Source organism: Aotus nancymaae, unplaced genomic scaffold (genome assembly GCF_030222135.1).
Source record: "Aotus nancymaae isolate 86718 unplaced genomic scaffold, 86718_ANA_hifiasm-v0.15.2.pri h1tg000036l, whole genome shotgun sequence".
Taxonomy (NCBI): Eukaryota; Metazoa; Chordata; class Mammalia; order Primates; family Aotidae; genus Aotus; species Aotus nancymaae.
In genome coordinates this window covers 39,798,945-39,813,246 of record NW_026988450.1, presented here as the reverse complement: position 1 = coordinate 39,813,246, position 14,302 = coordinate 39,798,945, and the positions used below count along the sequence as shown (strand labels likewise).

At 36.7% G+C, this 14,302-nt stretch overlaps 2 protein-coding genes across 2 annotated transcripts in view; both read right to left on the bottom strand.

Annotated features, from left to right (window-relative positions):
- LRRC69 (leucine rich repeat containing 69) overlaps nucleotides 1-14,302 on the bottom strand; it is a 102,333-nt gene that overhangs the window by 1,004 nt on the left and 87,027 nt on the right. The gene's annotated exons all lie outside the window — the stretch shown is intronic.
- The window catches only part of SLC26A7 (solute carrier family 26 member 7), a 207,323-nt gene that overhangs the window by 183,296 nt on the left and 9,725 nt on the right, over nucleotides 1-14,302 (bottom strand). The window lies entirely within an intron of this gene.

Here is a 14,302-nt window from a genome sequence, read left to right as displayed (position 1 = left end):
GTAACTGAGAAATATTATTAGTTGATAATGCTAAGTTTTATCATGAAGCCATTTGGCCAACACCATCACAACTCACAATGAGAGACTGATTGCTGTTCTGTTCACTCTTCCAAAAAGAACTCAGAGATCCTATTGAAAGGTTCAAACAGGCAAGCACAGTTGTTAATCCACCCTTGAGAGAGTAACAGCTTTCTAACCCTAGTGATATATCAGGAGGGAGTCAAAGTCATAAGTCATATCCCCTCACATCCACCTCCAACAGTGGCTGTGAAGCACTTAGAGGATACACAGCACTATCATAACTGTAAAATACTTTGGATGAATGTGAAAAATGGTACAGAATATCTACAAACCTGACTTCTTTCCTACAAAGATGTTTAGTTCATCAATCAGCAAACAGGTACTGAACTCCTCAGTGGACATCTTGGTTTTTCCTATCTGGCATCCATTTCCCATTGTGTTGGCACAAAAGCCCTGTTTTTCCTTTGGGCAACTACTGCTCCTCCAATCTTAGTGCCTATGTTAGGGGAATGAGAGAGCAACTGTTCTCACTCCCTGGCTCATTATAGGACCATGTAACTCAGGCCAAGACAATGACTCAATTGCTTCCCTTTGACAATGGTGATTATTAGTCTGGGGTAAGCACATAATGCAAGACAGTCCAAGGGAGCCAATAAGCATTGGCCCCAGCACTTTCTCTGCATCTATTGAGAGAAGGAAGCTCTCCCTTTACTCCCAAAAGGCACAATTTAGGCAGCTGCTACTAGAAAACAAAGCCAAAACAAAGGAATGCAGAGATAATAAATAATGGACAGATTTCTAATGATAAATTTGGAAACCTAATTTAGATATGACAAAATATTCAGCCAGATTCATCCCTGGACCCTCTTCATTGCTTAAGTTGGTATATGAGTTGGGTTTCTTTAACAAGAGTCCTGACAAATTATAAGTAACCTAAAATCTGCACAACATTAGGCAAAGTGTCAGGTTACAAAGATATACCGCAAACAATCCCTGCCTCTAAGAATCTTCTTAGCATCTAGTTGGAAAGACAATAATCACACACACACACACACACACACACACACACACACACACACACAAATAGAAACATACGGCTCAGCCCAAAGATAGGTTCTATATGAATGCAGAAAAAGGAGACACCATAGGCTGCATATTATGCAAGGTTGCGTAATACAAGAAAAAGGAGAGCTGGGTTTTGAAGGTTGACCGGAATGTGTCTGCCTGGGAGAAGGCAAAAGGACATTTCTGGGATGGTGAACAAAAATTCAAGAATGTGCACATTGTATTGGGGAAACAATACAGTATAAACTATAAATAGACCATAAAATATTAAATCATGGGATATAAACAATAAATACATTAGTCCAGAAGTAAAAAGATTTCATAAGTATTTTTGAATAACAGACACATATAATATTTTAAATCTACTCTGTAAGATATAATATTGATTCCCTAACTAGATTATAATGATTAAGTGATGAAATTGTGGTTGGAGAACAAATGACAAAAGACGGAAGCTAAATGTGGTCTTTCCTTTTCCATATATTAGACAACCATCTCACCCAACCAGTCCATCCTGCCTACTTCTGCAACATATCTCAGCTGAAATTAAATAACTATTGAAAATAAACGATGCTACATACATTTTCCTCAGCTCCTGTTTAAGAAACCCAAACAATTAATAGAGCCAGGAACCAAGAGGAGGAAGTTAGAGAAAGAAACAAATATAAACCAAAGAAACAAGTGGGACATCTGATTTGCTTTGTACAGTTTCTTCAGGAGGTGAAGAAAGTATTAAAGGCATTTTCTACTTCAGTGTGGTTTTACCCATTTCCCTTGTGTCATTAAGACATTGCATGGGCAGAGTTTAGGTTGGCTCTTCTTGCAAGCAGGAATGCAAAGTGTCTGTGTCCCTCTTTCCCCTTCTTGAGGGAAACATTGTTTAGTTAATTAGAATAAAGTGAATATTTTGGTGAGATTTTTAAGAGTCTATTTAACAAAAGGCCCATTGTTAGTTTTATGGTGAACATGAAGCTTTGAGGGTGATTATTCTCTAACTTAATAATTTTTATTTCTTATACAATATTTTTCAGGACTCTGAATTGTTTTCTGGAAATTCAACTGAGAAAAACAACTGAGCATAATTCCTTGGTAATACACTTTTGCATCTAGATTCATCATCTCTAGTAATGTTTGCGTGACAATGAAATTCTTGTACCACCTTACCACTTGCTGCCCTTTTAAATTTGTATTTCTATTTGTGACATTATTGCAACTGTTTCTACTGGTACTTTGAAATGAGCATGTCACAAAGAAATAAAGACACTTCCTCTTCTAGAGGACCTCTTTTCACAAATCTCAATTAACAAAACCTCATGATTCTGTCAAAGATAAATACTGCTTTTGTCATTGTTTATAGATAGAAATCAAAACACTCAGTGTAATATTCTTTCTGTCAAGCCAAAGTCAGTGAATAGGAAAAGGAGTTGGTCTAAGATTAGATATGCTTTTATTTTGAAAAAATATAATGCTAGCAAAAAAGCTTTAAAAAGTAAAATGCTATAATACAGTTTACTTTTTCACTCATTAATATTTGCATTATTTTCTAAAGCAAACACATGATAATATTCTCTCCATATTTTAAAAAAAGTTTTCCACTTTAAATTCAAATATTACTTTTTGCTAAGTTTTATGTTTGTTGAATGGCAGGATTAAGAAATTTTTAAAAATCATTCAACATATAACTTGGTAACAATCACTGCCATATTTTAAACTTTGAGAGATTAAAAATTATTGAAATATATATTTATATGACACAGTAAAAAGTCTGGATAAGATTTCAATATTATATGAAGCAAAAGGAATAGAAAAAGAACATAAGATGGAGTCCTGTTTTCTCAGGAAAAAGGTATCTTGGTAGGCAAAAATAATGTTCCCCCAAGATGTCCACATCCCAATTCCTAAAACTATGAATATGCATATCACCTCACATAGCAAAACAGACACTGCAGGTTGGGTAATGTTAAGGACCTTGAGATAGGGAAGTTATGCTGGACTACACAGTGGGCCCCATGTAATCACAAGAGTTGTTATAGTGGAAGAGGGAAACAGAAGAGAAGGCCCAAGTGAAGTGATGTGAGAAGGCCTAGGTCTGCCAATACTGACTTTTAAGGTGGAAGAAAGCAACCATGAGCCAAGGAATATGGGGGGCCTCTAGAAACCGTCAAGGGCCAGAAAATGGTTTTCCCCAGGAGCCTCCAGATGAAACCCAGCCTTCAAAATGTTGATTTTAGCCCAGTGAGACTCATGTTGAATTTCTGATCTACTTGACTTAAAAAAAAAAAAATTTCTGCTGAGTCCCCAGGTTTGGACGAATTTGTTAACAATTTCAAAGGAAAACTAATACTGGCATCATGTTCCAAATTAGCAGGACTTGAAAAGCATAACAATGGCAGCCCTTCCTGTTTATGGAATCAAGGCAGTTTCATGCTGGAAGAGACTGGTCTAATTCTTTCATTGTCCAAATGAGGAAATTAGTCCTGATATAGTGAGAAGGTAGATGACTTACCTTAGGCCTCATAGTTCAAGGTAGAGACAAGATTAGAATCCAAGTTTACTAAATTATAGATTAGTGTTAGTCATTGTCTGATTTCCGGGCTCTTTCATTAATGAAGATTTCTATTATAGTTTAGTAACCACAACAGAATGGTTTGGAAGAATGAACAGTTGTTGCAAAGTGCATATGTTTTCAAATAACACACTAAAGAGGTATATTTCTTTTCTATGCCAATCTGTCCCCAACTGAGGGTTAAATATATTCACTTGAATTATCCAGGCATCACTTGAAACTCAACATGTCTAAGATAAAACTTGGGGTCTTGCCTCTCAGACAAGCTCGTTTCTGGACTCCTCTTTCTTTCTGCTTCATACCCCTCAGAGGTTTCCCATCCTTAATCAATCAACAATTTATATGGTCCTTCTTTGCCTTTCTACCACCAGAACTTACACCCACAGTAGGCAACCACTCTATCTGGCCTCTTACTTTCAGCTTTTCTTCTCTTCAAACTTCAATTAAGCCAGCACACTATTGCAAGTGACTCTTTCTAAAACATACTTTATTTTTATTTTTATTTTTTTGATATAACCAGCTTTTCCCCACATGTTCTGTAGGGTTCTGTTTCCAAACAAGATCAAATTCAAACTCCTTATTTAGTCTTATCCTTTGACAGGTTCATGGCATGTGACCTCAATTTTTAAATAATGTCTCCTTCAACCACTCCCATCCACAAACCAACCTAACTGATTCACTGCCCTATGAACATGATTTATTCTCCTCCCTGATATTCTCTTCTCCTAAAATTTCCTCTTTGCTTCCTTCTCCATGTATATGAATTCCACCTATTTCAAGGCTATAAACAAGTCCCAGCATCTTTCTGGGCACTTCCCAGACCAGACAACCTGCAGTGATCTTATCTTCCACTTTGAATCCTAAAGCAATTGGTCTCTATCATTCATTTAACATCGAGATTTTATTGCTAATACCTTTTACATCTTTAGCATCTAAACTCAGATTTTAAACCATTTGGGACATTTTAAACCCTACTTATTTGAATTGTACTTAGCACTCAGTTCCCTGCTTTAAAAAGCAGGCTCTCAAAAATTTATGGAGTAACTAAATATAATTTATCACTGTCATGCCACAGTGATAAATGACATCAGCACTGCTCTGATGTTAACCACTCCATTTAGGAAGGGTAGCCATACATTGGGATTTGCCAAGGACAGTTCTGGTTTCCTGTTGTTTTTCCAGCTATTAATAAAATCCACTTTTACTCTCAAAAGCATCTTGGCTTAGATGATATATTACATGGTCATTCCACCCTTAGGGCAATTTGGACTGTGATAAGGACAGAAACCAGAAAGAAAATCCCACTCATGTTCCAGCCAGCCATCCAGCTAAGCAGCATTCTCTCCCCCACACAGTGGTCCTGCTCTCCCAGAGCACCCTCTGCATAATCAATATCCTCGGAATTTCACAAAGAATGTTCAACGTTTTGATATATACAGCTTCCGAAAAATAGACTAACACCGAACACAATTTAAGATTATTTAGAAGAAAAAAGGTATAGATACGGAATACAACTGGTACTCTATCCAGTAGTTTAAGAACAAAAGGGAGAGTTCTCCAAAAGGGTAAGAGGACTCGAGGAGTTCTCATAGGAGTAAAAGTAATCAAGACACAGTATATGAGCTCATTTATACTATAATTGTTTTGCCATTTTTGGAATAAAACAATAAGAAATATATATACATTTTAATTTGTCTAAACAATAAATACTTATGACTTTCATGACTGTTTAGAATTAGAAATGTGATGCTTTCTGATCCTCTTAGTACCAAATGTACGTTAAATTGACTAACCACGGCATAAATGTTTTAAGACCTACATTCATTTTCACAGTTGACTGGTTGAAATGATCAGTTTCATAAATGAATGTCAGTGGTATCTTAACAGTAATAACTTTTTACTGCAAAGTAAGATTTTACTTTATAAGTAATGAGTAAAATTATTAAATGTAATCTTATGTTTCATTACTGGCAGCTTGTCATAAAAAAGGAATTAAAGTTACAAATTTTCATAAAGTAGATGAATGTTTTCACTCATTTATAGGGAGACCTACTCAGTCTAATCTCTTTTGAGGGTAGTTTTAATTACATTACATCATTCAATACAGGGTTGAGAGTTCATGTTCCAAACTGTTCCCTCCCTAAACTATTCAACTTTAAGGGAATCTGGGGAAATGTTAAGTTCAACTAACGAAACTATAAGAAATGAAAACTATCAGATGCATATCGTGGGCACAGGATCACTCAAGTGCTTGGAAAGAACTTTATGAGACTATTTAGGTTACGTCTAAGTCATCGTTCAAATATGGCTCAAGTTAGTAGTAACTAAAAAGGATAATTTTTTTGTTGCTGTTTCAAAGATTTATATCATTAGTAGCTAAGAGAGGATGAAATATCAACTACATTGAAATTATTGATCATTTTGTAATTTCTAAAGACTAACTCAACTTTGATGGCAGAACTATACCATTTAGAAAAAGACAAAAGCATCTGTATGAATTATGATCAAGGTTGATATTTGAGACTGAGGAAAATTGTTTGACTATTTTCCAATCCTCATCTCATTATTTCATAAGGCAAGCATGACATAATTTTACATTCACCTGAATAGAAGCAATTACAATTTAATATTTGGTTGTTCTGTGTTTTATGTTGAGAATAAAGACCCATTTATCATTCAGTGTCTCTCTCCTTCGAGTGTAAACCCCGTTAAGAAGCAGAACACGGTGTAAAGCACAACAGGGGCAACCAGACGTTGGCATTATCAAATGTGTTCTCCCTTCCTGTTAAAGTATTTGCTATAAAGGTCAGCAGTCTCTAAGTTTAGTTTCTGAAGAGATAATTAACAAATTAAAAAATTTTTAACAGAAGAGAGGCTTCAAGGCAAATTATTTTTTTTGTACAATTGCTGTCTACTTAACATAAAACTCTAGAGATATATGAAAGCAATTGTTTACCAGTGTGGTTAATCTGATTATCATCCCCGAGTATTCTGTGCATGTTTTTATTCTGTGCATGTTTTCCCTCTGTTTCAACTCTAGAAACAAGGAACTTACAAATGTCATTTAAAAAAACTTAATTGCTAACACCTAGTAATGTATATTCAAATCTCATTTTTCTTTATCAATTTTTAACTATTTTAAGCATCCTTAAATTTATTTAGCATGTCTAGCAAATTGTATACACTTATTCTAATTCCATTGTCATGTACTTTTTCATGATCATATACTTACTAAATATTATTAATTTAGCTTTTTAAATAATTATAATAAAGCTAGAATCAATGGTCTTTTCAAAGCAATTTTCCTTTAAAAATTTTTTCTTGTTACAATTTTCTGACACTCCCATGCCTTTTGCTTATCAGTGTATCTATACAGATAAGTCTACATTTTGAGTTATTTTCCCTTAGTGCTTTGAAAATGGTATGCCATTGTTTTTTCTGGCATCTATTACTGTCAATGAGAAATCTGATGTCAATTCATTGCTGCTTCTATGTAGATGATCTATCCTTTCTTAACATTTCCTCTTTAGGTCTTAATGCTTCAACTTTGGTGGTATACAGTTTTACCAAAAGATGTCTATGTATGGATTTGTTCTTATGTATTCTGCTTGGCACTCAATGTGCTTTTTAAATCTGAAATTGGCTTTTTTCAGTATTTGAACATTTTCTGCCATTAGCTAGGACACTTAAAGGGTGCAGATCCTAGCTAATGGGTTTTTCTTTTAACCATCATGTTTTCAATCCAGGCTGTATTCTTATGCCATTATGTTGCTTTTTAAATAATGCCTTCAGGCATATTTAAAATGTATTCTTCTCTTTTAATTTTTAAAGTGAAATTATGTAGATAGCAAATCTCCTTATTTTCCTACTCTTGTTTCTAAGCTTGTTGTTTCTTCAGTGATGATTGATGTTAATCTCTGTGTGCGCGTGTGTGTGTTTAAAATCCTCTAAGAGAGCTCTATCTATCTGACCTGAATGGCCAGTGGTTCTGTTTTCTACTCTGCAAGTCAACAGAAGAAAAGCTTCATCTCTCTTACATATGACAGTGTTTCAAATACATGAAGGTAGCTATTGGGAGTAATTGTATTATTATCAATCAATAAATTTGTTTGCACTTTCTCTTATGATTCAAAATAAAAATGTGCATGTTCTATTGCCGCAAAAAGAGAAGAAGGTGGTCTCAGGAGGTGTCAGGTAAGCTAAAGTCCTAATTCTATTATTTGATAGATTTGAAACTTGTGAACAAACCACTTAACTTTGCTTAGTCTTAGTTACCTCAACTGCGAATAGAGACAATGGAAACTGAGTCACAAAGTCAATATGAGAACCAGGAACTCCTATTACTCAAATGTAACCTCCTGAGGAAAGTTACCTATAAGACTCCACCAAAGTAGTTGTTTGTTCTGTCTGTGACTCCATAGCATGGGTATATAATGCTTTAAGATAATGCTTCTAACATTACATTTTAATAGTCTGTGATCTTCTCAATGACATGAACCACATCTTATTCATATTTGGATTCACAGAGCTTAGCATAGTACCTTGAATATAGTAAAAACTCAATAAAGATGTTGAAGGAAAAAAAATATATATAAAGCAAATATATATCAAGTGGAAAAGCACTACCATTACCCATTTTCTAGTTGTTTAAAACTTTTCATATCTCCTCTTCTTGATATATTCATTCCCTTAAGATTATGGATTAGATAAGGCTCATCACACAGTAACAAATTCTAATAAAAAATTCTATTTTTTAAAGTAGCAGTACCTAATCACAGCATTAAATTCTTCCTGAATTGGTGTACAATCCAGACTAATTTTACATTTCCTCCTTACTAGCTCCTTCCACAGTCTACAATCATGCACATATCTTTCCATTTTCAAAATCTTTCTGCAAGCCTTCCTGACCCTCCAAAGAATAGTTTATAGCACTCCTACCTTTACCACTACATTTCTTGGAGATTAGTCAAGACTTGCTGGCTTCACTTCCGTGTTCTTATCAGGCTTTTTTTTGTTGTTGTTGTTGTTGAGATATAGTTTCGTTCTTGTTGCCCAGGCTGCAGTGCAACGCAATGGCATGATCTCGGCTCACTGCAACCTCCGTCTCCTGGGTTCAAGTGATTCTCCTGCCTTCTCAGCCTCCCGAGTAGCTGGGATTACAGGTGTCCGCCACCACACCCGGCTAATTTTTTGTATTTTTAGTAGAGGCAAGGTTTCACCATGTTGGCCAGGCTGGTCTCCAACTCCTGACCTCAGGTGATCTGCCTGCTTCGGCCTCCCAAAGTGCTGGGATTACAGGCTGGAACCACCATGCCTGGCCCTATCAGGCTTCTTATCAATGCAACCTGCTTCCAACCCTGCCACTTAATGACACAAAGGACAACACCTTCCTCTTTCGATTTTTCAGTGCTGTTTCTTCTCCTCAGCCCCGGATCTGTCAACATGGCATCTTTAGTCAGCTCATTCTTGAGCCCATATTAGAGTAAGAGAGCAGCTAAAATTTTCTTATGCCCAGAGAATAGTGCAGAAGTGATTGAAACGTTAGCACAAGGAAACACAGGGTATATGGAAGGAGAAGCATGACCAATGGGAAGTAAATCACTCATCAGAAACCATCATGGAGCTTTGGTCTAGCTAGGAAGATCATAAACCAGAGGATGCCCCACATGAAACGCATTGCCCACGCTGGCACAATGTATGGCTCCTACCTCCTAATACCATGAGTTAGATAGTATAGAGAGAAAGGAGGGGAAACAAATTCTCAGTGATCAAGATGAAATCTGAAATGACTTACAAAATCCTAAAATTACCACATAAGTCTTGAATTAACCAGGTAAACTTTCCAGTAGAATGGGGGCCCACATAAAAGCTACGTTCAGCAGAAGAAAAAGCAAGAAAGCCCTGTTTATTGTGCATCTGTGTTTTATAGCTGAAGAATTTGTGCCACTCTCCCTGTTTTGCCTTCTGTCCCTCATTATTTCTTTTCATTCTCCTTTGCTGACTCCTGCTTTTGCCCCCTTTTAATGATATTGTCCTCCAAGGTTCTGTCCTTCTGGTCTTCTCATCCTACTGGGTAGGTCTCCTTGCACAATCTTTATTCCCAAGGCTTTAAGTGTCACACTTACATAAACAATCTCTAAATCCACACCACCAGGTCTAACCTCTCTTTGTCAAGTAAAAATGTCATCTTGCTACTCCACTGCTTCAACAACTCTAAGTAGCTGTTATGGGCTAAACTGTTTCCCCGCAAAATCCATGTGTCTTAAACCCCAGTATCTCTGAATGTGACTGTATTTGGAGATAGGGTCTTTAAAGTGGTACTTAGGTTAAAATGAAGTTAAGTAAAGTGAGCTCTAATCCAATATGACTGACATCCTTATGAGAAGAGGAAATTTGGACACAGACACATACCAAAGGAAGACCATATGAAGACACAGGAAAGAGGCAGCCATGTAAAAACCAAAAAAAGAGGCTGGAGGAGAAGCCAACCCCTTCTGGCACCTTGCTCTCAAACGTCTAGCCTCTAGAACTGTTAATAAATCAATTTCTGTTGCGTAAGTCACCCAGTCTGTGATACTTTGTTTTGCAGCCCTAGAAACTTATACAGTAGTTTTTGAAATTACGTTCAAACTTCACACAAAAGAGCCATTGTAACCTCTCCAACACTGCTGTTCTCTCCAACCTCATCTTGCATACCTGACCTTCCGTGAGTTCCCTGTACTCATTGTGCAATTTATATTTGCACAATATTACCTCTGCAGAAGTAATTGCCTAGCTTGAAATGCCTATCCACTAGTTCTTTACATATTCTAAATGCCTCCCTAGCCTTCAAGGCACATTTCTAAGAAATGCCTCTTAAAATAATTTGACATTTATTATGGATTTTCCAAACACAATCACTGTGGTAGGCACCAGGGTTAAACCAGGGAATATCCCACTTCCTGGTGATGCCTTCTTCTCATAACATCCTGTGCAGCCTCACATCTACTTATCACAAGAATGCAATCATTCTCTCTTTCTTGTTTGAAAGCCTTGGTTTACAACACACACACACACATGCGCACACACACACACTCACAAACTATACTTATTAAGCACTATTTATTTGCTACCTTTGTTGAGCATTCACTGTGCTAAGCACTGTTTATGCGTTACCTCATGATCCCTAACCACAGTTCTGTGAGATGGGCATTATTATTATTGCCATTTGACAGATGAGGAAGCTTAACCTTGAAGAGGAAAGTAAGAGGACACAGGTGGCAAGTGGCAGGGCTGGACATCAAACCTAACTTTTCAGATTCCAATCCTTATTATCCCACTTCTCTGGGGAACATGTGAGTTTCTCAAGGGTCTGGGTTCTATATTCCCAGCCCTGGCAAATAACCTGACACATAGTTAGAAAAAAATAAGTAAGTTTCAGTGGATAAATAAATGATGACAGAAGAAGACTCTTTCACATAAACATCTTAAGTTCAGCTGAAGTAAATGGGGAATAACTGGGTTGGAAAAGCATAGGAAGCATAGCCCATACTCTCTGGCTAAGGATCAGGAATAACATGTATGAGTTCCCTGCCCAGATCCTCTACTTGGCAGCTTTCTGAAATTGGCAAAATTACTTGATTTCTCCTTGCCTGGGATTTCTTATTGGTGTCATGGGGTTACTTTGGACATTAATTGAGGTATTCCAGGTGACATATTTAGCAGAACACCAGACACACACACAGTAACAAATAAATTGTGGCTGTGGCTACTTGTATTAGGTTGTAGTTTCCGAAAGAGAGACATGAAATAAGAGGAACAGCACATGAGATGACTTTGAGAGGGAATCTGTCAGAGCACAATTAAACATGAAAACTTGTCCAAGGTGTTCAGAACACCTCCAGTGGAAAGCAGAATGTTTTGAAAACCCGTTTCCAAGTAATCTGACATGCTGTACTCATTAAATATCTCTTGAATATAACAATCCATTAAAGATGATAATGTGAACAATTCACAGATAGCTAAATATGTTATCAAGATTACATATTTACTCCCGTCTTGAGGACCAACATACATTTCTATCTTCATTTTCCCACCAATGAGGTGTCTCTTTTCTCTTTGTGTTTAAGGTCCAGCTGGTTTTGGTTTTCAAATTCCTCCTCAACCACTATTTTGATGTTCTCTTTGGCTACCTGGCTAGTTCTAGATTCTGGGCTTCTTAAAATCCTAACATTAGCTCTCCTTAGCAGCACCTCTGCCAGATTTTTCTTATGATACACAGAGATGTAATATGTTGACAAACTAATTAAAGGAAGAGCTTGTATTCAAATCTAGATCTGATTTATCATTCTATAGAAATGAAATATTTACCAGGCATTGTCCCAAGCTCTCTCTATATATAATCATGAACAAAACCAAAATGGTCCTTAAATTCCTCAAGCTTAGTAGCCAATGATAGAGACAGACACCAAACACCAAGTAAATCCATTACTGCAAATTTTGCTAAATGTCATGAAGACTTCAAAACTTTCTGATATAAACACTGACTCAACTGTCATGAAGACTTCAAAACTTTCTGATATAAACACCAACTCATCTTGGACAAAGACATTTCCACAGCAAGAGCATCAAGGTATTAAAAGGCTGAACAACTGAAATAGCTGTTTCTTATTCATAGGGAACTTTTATAGACAACCTCTACACTAGAGCCTAATATACATGTAACTGAGTTGAGAATAATCTCTCTGATTAGATTCTTTCTCCTCATTTAGTTTTTGTCTTAAGCACACATATGGGTATGTCTAGTACCAATATAATTTGTAAATGACTGGATCAAGAGAAAAACACTTTTAGTCTCCCAATTCACATGCATCATTTTACAATACTTGGCAGTGTCAAAAACTCTGGTAAAGGACATTATGAGAAAAATTGTAGTAGCTCTACACCACAACCATAGCTGACTTAGATCTTTTACCATGGACTAGCTCTATGGATCCTGTCTACCAGAGTAAATGCCTGGCATCAGGTGATGTGAATACCTGACATCAGGTGATGTGTGAATACCTGACATCAGGTAATATGTAAATACCTGACAACAGGTGACGTGAACTCTGATAACTGTTTCCGGATTTCATTCTACAGGATTATAAATGACTTACAGAAAGTGGCTGTTGTAAAATCTATACTCTCCTTCTTGGAAAGTAAACAGGCCAGTAGTGTGAACCTCCATGTCCTAAGCATGGAATAGTATAGCTAAAATAGCCTACATATTTTCTGGCCCATAAAAATAGTGTTATCCATTGTAACTCTCGATAAAAGCTCTCTACTTGCTATGAAAGATAGATTTATTTATCCATTCATTCATATTTTTAATAATTAGAATGTATTCTTTTATTTTTTTTCCTACAAAGGTTTAATATAATCTTTCTAGGTAGGCTACATTCTGGACTTGTGTCAATATCAAATTTGTTTTAGACACAATGCATCCTTAAAGGCAAAAAATAGTAAGAGATAAGGCCAGTGGAACAAAATACTAAAAATTGGCAACTCTAGGTAAAGGGTATGCAAATATTCAATGTATTATTCATTGAAGTTATGTGTTGCTTCCAATTTCTCAAAATAAAAAGTTGGTGGAAAAAAAAAGTTGTCCTTATTGAACCTCATCATGAACAACACACATAGTGAAGTTCATGAAATAAAGTTTCACAATTACAGTTTTGAGAAAGATAACGTATCTCTGAAACATAAGTAGTGATGATCTCATCCAGCAGTTAGAAATGTAAACTGACGAAGTGATTAATAATGCTAGTAAGAATACATTATCAGCATTCACATGCACTCATCGATTGTCCCTGGGGAAGCCACGGGCTGTGAAAAGTCCTATCCAGGCTCTGCAGATTCTTGGGAACGTGGCATACTTGTGTGCAGGAGCCTTTGCTCTGCTTGCAGTGGAATAAAGTGAAAGACTTTCAGCATAGGGTCCAAGAAGCAGACTGACAAAGCAAACTCCACAGTGTGCCTGAAAGCAGCCATAGTAAGAATTCTCCCCAGCATTGAGGCCATATTAAGGTGTTTGTCATCTTCCAATACTCCATAGTGGATTGATCCCTTCACCAACGCCTCCTTTTCTTTTTTTACTATTAGCTATACCACACTTTTGTCACTAACAATTCATTAATTCATATATTCAACCAATGAATATTCATTCAACTTTTTCTATATTCAACTTTTTGTTATATATAAGGAACCAAGGAGGCCTTGCTTACTAAGGTGGGTAAGACACGGCCATTGCTCTCTGGTACTGGGACAGCCCTAAACAAGGAGAGCAGAGATTCCCAGGCCTGCCTGACTGCACATGAAAACCAACTAGGAATCTTTATAAAAATGTGGATGCTCAGGATCCTACTGCTACAAACTGATTTAGTAGGTCTAGGGTAGGATAATCCTTTAGTTGTTGTTGTTGTTGTCATTTGAGATGGAGTTTCACTCTGGTTGCCCAGGCTGGAGTGCAATGGCGTGATCTCGGCTCATTGCAACCACCGCCTCCCGGGTTCAAGCAATTCTCTGCCTCAGCCTCCTGAGTAGCTGGGATTACAGGCACCTACCAGCACACCCAGCTAATTTTTGTATTTTCAGTAGAGACAAGTTTTCACCATATTGGTCAGGCTGGTC